A 13,902-nucleotide genomic window follows, 5' to 3' on the forward strand; every position below is an offset into this window, starting at 1 on the left:
TTGGGGTCAGGCAAGGGTTTCCTGGGCTGTTGGCTTTTCTGCCAGCATAGTTCAATGTTACAATAATGAGCATTAAGCCTACATCTCTAAGTTATCAACTAAATGCTCTGAAGGCTCTTTGTCAGTTTGAAGAGGATAGAACCGTGGTGTGGACAGGAAGGGCTTGTTGCTCAGTTGTTTTGTTTGACAAATTTATCCATCCTGGATAGGGGTGCAGTTCCCAGCAAATTTTAAATCTCTCTAACAAAAGAGGCATGTGTGTGAGAGAGAGGGAGGGGAGGACTAAGGGTGTATGTGCATTAGGAAAATGATTTCACAACTGTTTCGCCTCTGTGCTTCCTGATAGATGGCACCATATTGCTAACTCTCTGAACTGCTTGTCATAGGGAGGGAAGAGAGCAGACTATGACAAACAACTAGTGGAAAGTAATTTTTCTTTATGTCGGTAAAATTGAATAATAGAGCAGCATACAGAAGCATAGCAGAAGCTCCTTTTGTAAGTGGTCAGTTTCTAATGTGTATTTGTCATTTTAATTGAGTAACGCTTTTTTCCAGCATTAACAAAAACCAAAAGATTCTACCTATGTCCAAGAGAGGCATAAAGAGAGACAAACTGATTAATCTTAATCTTGCCCAGTGTGAAAGATTTTATATGTAGTCACTACGAGCTCTACTCTGACTTTTTAATCTGGGGTTCTGGGAGATGAATAGCAATTCTGACTGTGCCAGAATGCTTCTGCAAATCCATATTGAGACATCTTTTGCAAAGGTTCCCTTTAAGCTCCCTCCTGCCAGACCTCTGGAAGTCTCTGGCCTGCACAGTATCATCTCTGAGCTACCTATAGCAGATGCCAGCATTGTCTGCATTTATAATTGTGTAGTAAAAATGTAAGTAATGAGATTATGGACTCACCTGATGGTGGAGGGCATGTGTCCTGTTTCATTGAGTTTTGTAGACAAGATTAGGTCAATGTGGCTCTGTTGGTTTTGGGTTTTTAGTTTGTTTTTGGGGTTTTTTTTAATTCTTTTTTTTTAATGATGAAGAATTGAGTAGCAGTATGGAAGCTACTCAGTCTCCAGCTGTTGATTCTGCGGAGGACAGCCCATAGTTTCCGAAGTTTATAACTTAGCCGGGAGCATCCCAATTTCCTCTGGCTATGTTGACCTAGGACCTACATGGGATCCTTGTAAATGTTGTATCATTTCTATGAGTACATGTCAGGGATCTGTTTCTTGTACATTCATTATCACCTGTTACATTAACACTTGAGAAACTTTACCAGATGGGATGGAAGGAGGAAGGAAAATAAGTAATGTGTTTCTTGTTCTGTCTTGCCTTCTATAGGGGAAGCAGGATCATGGATTTCATTTCATTTCATCTGAATGCTAAAACCTGTGTCTTGGTGTGATAGAGATAGTTAAGATACGTTAGCTTAGCTCGCCAGCTGAGTGCAGGGATACTTCTTCTCATACAATACAGGAAAACAATTTTGTTCTTTTTCTAGGACAGAAAAGGGAGATACAAACATTAGAGAGCCTGTGAAACAGATGGTGATTTAACTGGTAAAGTTATTACAGATAGGATGGCAGTCATTCAGACAGAAGATGTGCAAATCATAATAGCTTCTCAGGTGCATATGCATGATATGAGCTGTGTTACAGAGCAGGTCAAGCAATCAGTTTTACATTCGTATCCTGAGCCTCAGCCATTATTGTTAGATCACTCTTCTGTGAGCAGCTTATCCTGTCAGGGCATGGAAATTTATTCTCAGATGAAGAATGTTTGTTTGGCAAAAGAGGCAGGAAATTCAGAACTGTTTTGACCTGTTTTTAGATGACTAAGGCAAAATGACTTTTAGTCTAGTTGGGATATGGAGGTGAATTATTCTTTAAAATACAAATGCAGTTTTTTACTTTAGGAAGGTAACAAAAATATTGCAGGTATTTTTATGTGGAAAAGAATATCCCTAATGTTTTCCCACTCTTCTTTCATGTTTATAAAGTTCTTTTCATTAGAAATACCCTAATTCACTTTTTAAGCTTTTATGTATAGGTATGGACCTGCCTATTTTGTGATTCTTTGTAGAATCCATTCATTAGCACAAAGTAAGTCATGTAGATGAGTCTTTGAATAAAGAAAGAAAAAGAACAGTTCCAAATATTGAACCAAGTATAAATAGATGTACCATCATCTCATTGAAACTGCAGAAAGCCTGCAACAGGAACTTTGATCTTTTGGACCATTCTTATTGTCTCTTTGGAGTGTCAACACTCAAGCTGTGTGACAAAAATGTCAGTGGCAATGTTATCCATTTTTGTGTTGATCACTTCCACAGAGGTATGCATCAGCTGAGCCTGTTTCTCAATCCCAGGTCATTTTTGAAGCACTAAATCCTTCATCCCTTTTTTCTGTGCAACTGCCAAAATTTCCTCCTGCTACAATGGCATTGATCATGTACTCTTAAAATAAAATGTACTTATTTAATACAAAATGTAAAGCAGGTGTGATTATGAATTTTAGTATAAAGTTCTGCCTTATTTAAAAAAAGAAGATTCAAAGTCCTCTCTGTGATGGAAGAAAAGTAAATTGAATTGAATACCAGGGAAAATTTTACTGACTATCTTTCCAATTCACATATGGTTCAATAGAATTTGTCAGGAGCTGCAGAATTACTTCCAATCTGTCTGGTAAAGTACCACAATAATAGAAGGCTTTGACAAAAAACTGTAGATCTGGCTGCAGGTTTTGGAGCAGGAACTATTTAGCCAAGTTTAGGGTCAGAACCGACAGGTGGGAACATTGTAGTTCCAGTCTATTTTTAAGTAGATGATGATCTAGAAAACCTGAGCAAGACTTGGGTGTGGGGATGCATGTGCATGCCTGTAACATGAATATATGCCTTCTCAAATGCCAGTCTCTGGTAGCGTTGCATTAGTGCTTCTAGGTTTGACATACCGCAGACATGCGGGGGTAACATAACCAAGAACACCCTCCTTGCCAGTGAAAAGACTCTGTCGTATATCAGGGTGTTGGAAGAGCAGAGCGTTCAGGAGCTCCAGTAGCCTTGCTTATGCCATGGTGCCACTCTGGCTCCCAGAGGTAACCACCTGCAGGGAGTGGAAGAGAAAGATGCACTAGAGGAGGTCTAGGGGAGTTAGCAAGCTGCCTAGGACTTTAATCCCAAACAAAATAGGTAGCTGTGGAGGTGGCCATGCACGATGAATGAAAGTGACAAAGGACATATGACTAAACTAGGCTTCCACTTACTCTGTACTGGATATCTGGAAATTAATATCCGGATATTAATAGTCAAAACTGCAAAACTGGGGATCAGTAGAAGTAAAATATTTGATTAGCTAAATGAGAAACAGCACTGGTTAGTGCTGAATGAGAAAGTACAGGGTTGTGTAGGTGTCACTAGTAGAGTTCCTGAAGCATGAGTCTTGTGATCAGTCTTAAATTTTTCCTCAAGTGACTTGGACACTGAAAGTGAGAGCAAGTTGATAAAATTTGCTGATGAGGAGCAAGAAGGAGTTGGGTCAATTAGTTGATCACTGAATGACTGAGTCACTATTATTATACATCAGTTGGAAAGGGAAATGAAAAGTCAGAGGATGGATTTGAATTTGATTCTGTACAGAAGGAGGAAGTATTTGTCATTATTCAACACAATGGAGAGGTGTCTTTTAAAAGTGCTAATTGACAATTTTGTTTACTTGTCAGGAAATAAACTTTTAAGTTTGGTTTAGCAAACTGTGAGACAGAATATCCTTTTTTTATTCCAGGGGAAAGAACAGTTCATTTAATCTAAAAGACAAGACTGATACATGAACAAGTTAGTGTAACCTGGATGTGATAAATTTGGAATATACCTGGAAATTAGAAGCTTTCTAAAAACAGAGTAGGGAACTTTTACCTTCTGGTCAGTGCAAGAGAGTGAAGTAGTTTGAAGATGGTGTTGGAAGAAAGCTTTATGAAAAAAAATTATGCAGAACGTTACCCACAATAGCAGAGAACTGGGCTAGGTAAAAGCCCAAGAGGTGCTGGGCCACCAAGATTCATCAGCCTGTTTAGGAAGGGTGAAAACATGAACATGGTTGCATAAATTGAGCTCTTGTCTTTCAAGAAATCTGGTAGTTTCTGTGTCCCTCTTCTGCTGGGGTTATTTGGAAGGGAGGAGGAAAAGGAAGGGAAGGCTACTTTCATCCTTTTTTTGGTCATGTGGTAATTGATTTGGGAATTATCTGGAAGAAGTGGTTTGTTAAATGGTGAATAAGACATGTGCTTGTAATAACTGCCACCCATGTTGACCCTGATTACACTGAGAACTGGAAAATGTAAATCTCGGCAGCTGGAGTCAGTGTCTCGGCCTCCTGAGCTGACATAACTAGAATAGTTGGACTGATGTTAAGAGGCCCACCTTCTGTATGTTGCTATGTAGTTGTTAGGGATATAACTTCTGTTAGATGAAGCCCAATTAGGCAGTTGTTACGAAGAAAGCTGTGTAACCGGTGGAAATAGCAGAACTAAATTTACACAAGATTATTTGTCTGGCAACTTGCTACGCCAATCATGCGCAACAGCTCGGAGCAGTCACCAACCAGAAAAGGTCAACCAGCCTGGGAGATGCTCCCTGTCTTGTAAAACTCATTCACCTCAGCCTGGCCACCTCAGGGACATCTGACCATGCAGCGTCTCCAGGGATGCCTAGGACTAAGCTTGCGTGACCAGAACCGATACCTGTAATACCCTGCTCCTCCCGACTTGTGATGATTGCTGCTCCTCCTGGCAAGGAGAGGGGAAGCAGAGATAACCATGTTTCTATAGTTTTGTATCGTTCTATGCATTACTGATTGCTCCTTCGCAGGGGCAATGAACATTCAAAATATTTAATATATATCCAGCTATTTTGTAGCAATTAATGCATGTGTTCACTTTGTCGTGACTGAAACTGCAACAGTTAGGCTCAGTTACAGATCCTGTTCTTTTGCCAATAAGAACCTGACAAGTATGCACAGGGATATCTTAACTACTTTACTTTACATGGAAATGAGTGCAGTAATATGAGGAAAAAAGGACAGGAAAAGTGTTTTGGGAGACTTGACCCTGTGTGCCTGTTGGTAGGAAGCAAGGATTCTTCTGCAAATTAAGCCAACTACCGTTAGATTTGACACAGTGCTGAATGGTTTGCAATGTGGGCTTGCACACCTCTGCAAATGAGAGCAGAATATTTTTCCTGTAGAATCAATTTGTGAGAACAGATCAGAGAGAATTGGAGAGAAATGGTACAAAGGGGAGACCGAGAGAAGGGCGGTGCAGATAAGGAGAGAGAAGGAACCAGAATATCAAGAAGATGGAAGGAAGAAAAGGATAAAGATAGGCAGGGATAAGGGATATGCAAAGGGGGCTGAAAAAAAGAGGGGGCATAAGGGAAGACAGGCAGACAGAGGAGGGTGTGCGTGAATGCCTGTAGTATTTGCTAAGAAAAGGCTCGTGCACAGCAGAAGCAGAGGAAGATGCACGATGGATGCACGTACTGTGGGAGGGGGAGAGGCAGTGAATACACACAGCAGGAGAGGGGAGAGAGATAGATGGCAAACATGCATATAGGAGTGGTGGGGAGAAATAGTGGATGTACACAGCAGGGAGAGAGCAAGTGAGAGAGACACACAGCAGATGCACACAGCAGGGGGGAGAAATGCATAGAATGGGGAGGGGGGAGCAGCACAGGGAAAGTATCAAGAAGTAGCAACAAAATTAGACAATAAAATAATAAGAAATCATAAAATTCATGATCTGAACATTTATCATTATTTAACACAGGAAAGCATAAGACTTTGAAGAGAATTTACATTAGTTTAAAATTTTAAGCACTTCAAATGTTAATAGTGTTTGGTTTGGAATAAGGCTGTGCTTGACTTAATGAATTCCTCTTTGCATTTGCAGCGAAGCAGATGTCTGCTCTCTGTGTCTGACAGGGGACCCAATCCATTGCTTTTTGACGTCAATAGGACTGTGGCTCTTTCAAGGGCATGCGTTTATCTTGTCAATGTGGTCTAAACAACCAGCATGGCTTCTCTGCTCTGGTCTCACACAGGTGAGGAAGGTGGGTGGGAAGTGTCGTCACCGAAACTTTGTAAAATCTAACAGCTGTCGGATGCCTCTCGATACTTTTATGCAAGTTTGGCCACTGATCCCTGTTAATTAGTGCAGCACGCAGTTGAGGGGAGGTTGCTGTGATAAGCCGTCGTGTGTGGCTTGTAGAGGTACCTGGCACCAGCCCAATGGCATGGATATGGTTAGACCACCTTGATGATAAGTATAAAGCAGCATAAATAACAGAGCAGTCAAACCATAAGATTGGTTAAGGGACAGCTTGTGGAGGATATTTTTGGTTTTTTATTGGATTAGATGACGTGTATCTTTTCCCAGTTTCTGGGAAAATATACAAGAAAGCTCCAACAATTTTTATGAGCATAACATAAAACCCCACTGGTACGCTTATGGAAGGAACACTGGCGTTGGAGTGATTTTGTTATTATAACTGTTCACAAAGTTGCTCCTCTGTGACTGAGTGGACAATTTAATAGACAATCTATAAGGGAACAAAATAGCATGGGAAAAGTGACTCAAAGGGAGACACTTCTTACTTGTGAAGTGGCAATGTTGGTACAGCAAAGGCATGAGAAACTGAAGGTTGAAGAAGCTGTTTCTCAACAAAGCAGGGTTTCCTCAACAGGAGAGGGGACTTCCGCATGGAAGAAACAAGGTGTTGCTAGAAAACTTGGCCTCTTACAACTGTTTTTGTGGGTGGAATCACAGGAATGCACTTAAGATGGGCAGCAGTGTGGGCTGTTAGGAAAGTCTCTCTCTCCTCCGAATGCTTTATACCCCCTAAAATAATTTATTCCCATTGGTGTGAGAGAGGCTTTATGTAGCATTGATTGCAGGCTTTTGAAGGGAGAGTTACCAGTGTCCAAATTCATAGGACTCATGTCAAAATGGCAATACTATAGGCCATACTGAGAAATTAAGAAGTCCTAGAAGGGTCTGTTTGTCTCTTGTCCAGATCTGCAATGACCTCACTGCCTGTTTTCTTCTGCCATAGTCAAGTCTGTGTGTGATTTGACAAGTAATGTGGAAAAGTAGGGAGGGAGAGACTCCTGCCACAAGAACTTGGCTTTTTGTATAAGTGGAACCAGAAATAAATATGGAAAACAGTGGTAGGACTGATGTATTCAATTAGATTTTAATGTGTCTGAAAGGGTAGTTCAGAGACAAGCTGACCCTTCTATTTCTGTATGCATTGGTACCTGCTCCGAGGGTCCATTAGTGCTCTTAGTATAAGTGCCATATGCATTCATTGCCTGTAAACATACTTCCCTGAGTCTCTTCCTAGCTTAGCGTTGTGAGTTTCCTCTCCTTTTTCTGAACTGGATGGGTAGGAGGATTTTGCTTAGACACTGCTGGAGCGGGGAGAGGTCTGGTTTGAACTGCTGTCATGGCCATCTCCATCCTCACAGGCTCTGTTCTCTGGTAGCATCTGCCCAGGCTCTTGCCACTCTGTGCCCTCACGCCATTTTGAACACAGCATGGCACTGCTGAACCATTTGAATGAACAAAACAAATGCTGATGAATAAGAGCTCTGTCTTGCACGTATGGGCAAGCATGTTTTCGGAGTGCTGCTGTGGTTGAGGTGGAGGGATGGCCTTGCGCCACTTTCATGGGCCCTGTGCAAAGCCGCCTGAAGCTGGTGGGAAGATGTGTCTTCGAGCTGGGCCCAGTATACATAAAAGATTAAATAATTGCTTTTGGAATGCTAAAAATAGCTAAGGTATTCATATTGTCTCTTTCCATGTTGCCGTAATAAGTTTTATCTCTCTTCTTAGATGCTTTAAATTTCTATATGACGTTCAAAAGGAAAAATCTTGTTAGTCCAGATGTTTGAACAGGACTTGGAAAAAATCTCCCTTGGCATTCTCATCATTCTGTTTTGTAATCAATGTCAGCCTAGGAAAGCAAGGATTATCTTGGGCAATTCAAGTGTGACAAGATGAGCTGAATTTTATAATCAGAAAGAAAAAAAAAGAGACTAAAATACAAGGGAATCAGTTAAGTGGTGGTGATTTGAAAATCCAGTAGATACAGCATCAGTGGGGCTGTTGTCAAAGCAAAAGCTTAGCTGAGAGTTTCACATGGGTGAGAGGTGATAACTCTGTGAAGCAAACATTGCTGCTAAACAGAACCTGTGCATGAGTGTTGTGGTGCCAAGAGAACCATTTGGTTTTGGGTACCACAACTGCTCTGTAATTATCTGATGAAATCTTTGCTTTTCAATAAGTGTTATTTTAATTTTTTTAAGATATGCTTCTATGTTAATAGCACAACCAGGTGTATTGTGAAATATATTCTACTGCATATGTAAGTAACACCTCATTAAAAAAAAAAATCTTGTTTATGAAGTGGCTGCTATGAAGATTTAATTCTGGAGGGACAAGCTTTAGAAATACCTATAAAATATGAAAACCTTTCTGTTTTTCATCAGCCGCTCTATTGAAATTAATTTTACGGAGTATCAAATTAGATGCTGTTTGTTTAACTACTTGAACTGTAGGGGTTACATGCCAGATAAAGAAAAGTGTTTTGAATACAAAATAGTTCAAAATTAAGTCATTTTTAAATGAGAATGAATACTGTGAGAAAAGCTCAGTCCCCTTCAGCTCTGATTAGTGACTGTGTGATACTTAAAGGGATAGACCTGAATATTAATATGGTTGATGTGTCCTATCTTAAATCTGTTCTATAAGAATTAGAATTAGACATAGAGCATAAATCACATCTCATTCTGTCATTTCATAATATGTTCTGGGTTTTTTTGGTGTTTTTTTTAAGGGGAGGGTGTTGTTTGTTTTTAACTTCAGCATTAGCAGTGTTGTGATTTAAATTATGCTTCATATTCAGAATGAAATTAGAGGACCTTATCTGGATGTTGATTGCAATTTTTCTGATTTTTTGTTCAGGGCCATGTAGTCTGCAGACACTATAGCCTCTTTTTCCCTGTCACCAAGCAGAAGGAAAAACATTGAATTCTCACATGTGATGAAAGACTGGAAGGAAGAAGCAGAGAGGAAGAGAGCAGAAAGTAAAATGGCAGGTAGGGGAAGAGAGCGGTGAAATGCAGCTGAACTTCTGTGCATTTATGCAGCACAAACTGGGACTTACGCAGCAACGTGACAAAAATGTCAATTATGAGCATATCACTGCCACATAACTAAAAGGAAAGGCCTGCTCAGCTCCTATGTTTCTTGATATATAGCAATATATTGTATGCACAGTGTCTTGATTTCAGTCGTGTTATCGAAGCTGAATTTAGGTAATGTCATCATTGCAAATATGTTACAAAGAAAGAAAAAATAAAAAGTTTATATGTGCTTTCAGACCTATCTGACCCTCCATGTCTCACTTGACAGTTGAAAGCAGTTAGAACATACCATGCAATTTTTAGAGTTTTTAATACTACATTCTTAGCAGGTTTTTCTGGTGTGTATTCATATAAATTAATGTATCTTAGTGACCTTATTTTAAAAATTGGTTTGGATCTGGTCCTTTTTATTTTTTTTTCCCCAATATTAATATCGATTACAGATTCTGAGAATTTTTCTCTATTCTGTTTTAATTTCTTCTCCATGTAGTCATTGTATTAAATACGTAAGAAACTTCCTTTCTGACCTCTTTGTGTCTAGGGGCTTGGTGTAAGAGGGCATGATGACAGAATTCAGAGCATCATCTTCTTTCTTTATTGCTTTTCTTGTGACAAGTCTTTAACAGAATCTAGAGAAAATCAGTATATTTGAAAAAGAAAAAAAATCAGACTTCCCCGCTCCAGGTTTTTTTTAGAAAGTGTTTATGACGTTGACTTCCTGAAATATGCTAAATAAGAAAGAAAAAACATGTTTAAGCTCTAAGAATCGCATGGCATCTATGTGATCTGCATTGGATTGGACTAGGATGGTAGCAATAGATTGTAGTTAATATTCCTCAATTAATTACTTACACTGTATTAATGTATCAGATTCAGCTCTGATAAATTCAACTTTCCTTGTTTCCTAAATGTACTCCCATTTCTGAAATGAGTTAAAAATAAATATGACAGTTACAGGTAAGATAAAATCTGGCATTGGGCACATTCATAAAAGTATATTCTTGAAAAAACACATTATAGTCTTACAAAGGCCTTATTTACATGAATATGTTGAACATCGTGTTGGCCACATTTACAGCTTCTCAGAGAGAACTTTTGAGTTAGAAATTTAGGAGAATATTATGTATTAGGTTTTCTGAACAACTCTTTCTTTAAATTTTCCCTACACAGAAATCCTTTTAAAATTTAAACCTTCCTTCTATGAATTGTATCATATCAACTTGTAGTTGATCAAAATATTGCTGCATTGTTGGTAAATTTCTTTTCTCTGAGGAGACAAAATATGTTTTTTTACAGGTGAAGTATATTTGTATGCTAGAAGTTGCAAAAGGGGTCAGCCCAACTGAGAAGATGTAATACAGTGCTTTGTATCTTAAATTTGGTTTTGTTATTAAAAGTTAAAAAATGAAGGAACAGAAATTGATCTTGAGCATACAGTGGCCAGTTAAAACATATTTAAAAAACAACCCCCCATTCCCCAAACCCTCATGGTATAATCCAATTAGTTAGAGAAGAAAATCATGACTGGGCAAATTGCCTCATTCCTCCTTGCAAAGTCAAGGGCCTTTGCTGTGTAAGTAACATATTTCATAATCCATCAAGCCATTGCTTTGTCTTTAGTGTCCTGTTTTGGCTGTACTATGTTATTCACAGGAAAATACAAGAAATATTTTATTGGATGACAACAGAAGTAATCTGTCTGTTGAGAGAAATTCTTCCTACCCAGTTAATGGATACCTACTTGGCTCCTCTCTTGAGGGATACTCTTGATGATCTGGGGAAAAAAGAAAAGGCCCACTGAAGTTCCTGGCTTCTATGATGTCTTGTAACATTCAACTCTTTAAATTTGTGTAATAAAAGCAAGTATTTCTTTTCAAGAGGCTAAAAATGCATTGCTACATTCAAAAATTACTTTTTTTGTGTGTGGTGGGAAGAATTAGCCACTCATGTTTATTCTTCACTGTGTGTATATTTATTTATTTACTTATTTTTACATACAGAAACCCTAACTCCTAACTCAGGAGGCTCCTGATGAACTGTGAGGTCTCAAGTAGAGAGAAGGAAAGGTGTAACGTCCTGTATTCTGTGCTGTTTGCTTTTTTGCCATCAGTCAGGGCAGGTGAGTTTTCTAATTACAGGGTGAAAACTCATGGATACAGCATAAGACATAAAGAATGGGAATAAAGAAGTCAAAACATGTTAGTATGCCTTTCTAAATAAGTGGTAGGAATGGCGTTTGAAATGCTCGGTACAATATTGTATCAATCTGTTTCACACAAAAATGTTGGAGAGAGTACAGAAAAATCTGAGCATGGAAACCCATTCTTAAAAGGAGAAATAAAAAAAGGCTGAAATTATCTTGTCTTCAAAAAGATGGTTTTGATGGTTCTTGTTAGCCTTTTTTTCATAACAACAGAATATTCAGTAAAACAGTAAGGTCATATAAATTTAAACTGTGGAATGCATCTCTTTACTATTTTCGGAAGGTCAAAAGTACAAAATGATTTTAAAAGAGAGTGGAAGATCAACAGAGAACTGGCTAATGAGTAGCTATTAAAGACATGGTGTGGATGCAACCTGTGACTTGGGAGATATTATCCTCATTTACTTAATGACAGGTATTTTGCACGTTCCTTGATGCTAGCAGCTATGGAGATGGGCTATATACTAGGTGGACTGATGTTCTGATCTGCAGTTGCATTTTGTAGATTCCTAATTTGTATGTGGCTATATGTACAAAAATCCTAACTTTAATCTTTTTTTCCAGAGCCTAACAAAGATCCAAAATCACTTGCTGTAGTGTATCCCCATAAGATACTCTGCATAAAATATAGGTTGCTGTGTGGTTTATTGATACGTGTTTTCTACTTGGTAACAGTGCGTTGCAACATCAAGACCAAAGGTGATAGTGTCTGGCTGCTAAACTGGGTGGGTACAATAATACTAACAATTGTTCTTGCTCTGAAAAATGCTGTAGGATGTGATGAGGAGGAATATTTTGAAAAGTCAGCTTTCTGTATCTTAAGGGGCACTTATGTTAAAGTTTCTGGTGGCGATTGCACTCCCATTACATTCTGCCTAGCTACTGTTGATTGCATTACTGAGCGATCATTGAACCTCTGGAAGTGTTATAATGTATATACTGTTGGTGCATGACATGGTAGAAAGCAATATCCTTCTATAGCCCAGTTCAGGACTGAGGAAATAAATACGCTGTGCAGTTTTGAGTAATTACTTGCACTCTATTCATGAATCTATGTCTCTGCAATTTATTTAAACATAAACAACTCTCTGGTTGCCTCCAGCACTTTGGCTTTTCTCCTCAAAATTATTTGCCAGAAGAATGCCTTCTCCTCCCTTGCAAGTGTTTAGTTGCTCGTCAACCTATCCAACCTGTCATTTTCTGAGAGCCCAGTTGGGCAGCAGACAGAAGCCTGTCATTTGGGGACCTCCTGTGCATTGGACTACAAATGAAAGAAAGGTCCAGTTTATATCCATTATGCTATATTCTTGACTAATAATCTTTTGCCTTATTTCAATGAAATATTTATTAGATTATTTTTAAATGTACTTATTTAATGTAAAATGTAAAACTGTCGATCAGGCAATTCATATATAGATTCAAGTACAACAGTCTTTGAAAAAGTACGTATTATAAAGCATAAGTATCATCAAGTATAGAAACAGTAAATAAAAAATAATTCCTAGCATATGGATCTGGCCCTTCAGAAAAACAGACCCGACTGGGAAGTGTTGGTGAATTTATACTTCTAAAGAATCTAAAAGCTTAAGGAGTCACCTGCTCATACACACAACAAATAAAACAGTTGTCTGCTATGTATAACTTCAGTTCAGCAGCGAGCCAAAGATTATGGTTTTGTCCACTTGTATCAGCAGAACACTTAGAGTTATACTCAATTTTCAGCATATGCTTATATTTCATTGGCTTCTTAACTGAAAGTGAAGCATATGCCTATGTAGTTTGCTGAATAGTGGTGGACCCCAGGACACTTGAATGCTTTTGTGTGCTTAGGCCTAATCAAGAAGTGTATCTGGAATGCAGGATGTTTCTAGCAGAGTCTAATATGTTATCGGTTTGACAGATCTCAAATTCAACTTCTTTTTAGCACAGCAGTGTGTTTTCACTGGAGCAGTCTGCTTTGACTTGTAGAGTTTTATGCTTGTGTAAGGATTCTCTTGTATGCCTTTCCTTTTAAAAAGAAACCCAAACAAATTAAAAAAAACCCCAACACCCCAAACCCAAAAGAGAAAGAACAACTCCTTCATAACTCTTAAGGGAAGAGCTGTGCTTTGTTCCAAGGGGAAAAAGAAAAATTGAAACGAAAGAAGGACCAGTTAATAGAATGTAGGCTGTTCAGGTAAAATGAAGTCAAGTTTCATCTATGATGAAGATGATACCTACTGTCTAGCAAGCACAGTCTGAAGAAGACATAATAACTAATAACTTATCTGTACCTGGGTTATTAGGACAAATCTGCAGATAAAGATATGTGTATAATGGAAGCTTCAAAAGCTGCAAATGTGATGTGATAAATGATTCAAAGTACAACACATTAGCTTAGATTTTAATGTTTGTAAAACGAATGAAACAATACATCTATATGCCAAAGCCATATTATCATAAACCTATTTGCCAAAATATAAGACATAAATTGCACTTAAATTCAGTAATCTGTG

The sequence above is a fragment of the Gavia stellata genome, chromosome 4 (assembly GCF_030936135.1).
Source record: "Gavia stellata isolate bGavSte3 chromosome 4, bGavSte3.hap2, whole genome shotgun sequence".
NCBI classification, from domain to species: Eukaryota; Metazoa; Chordata; class Aves; order Gaviiformes; family Gaviidae; genus Gavia; species Gavia stellata.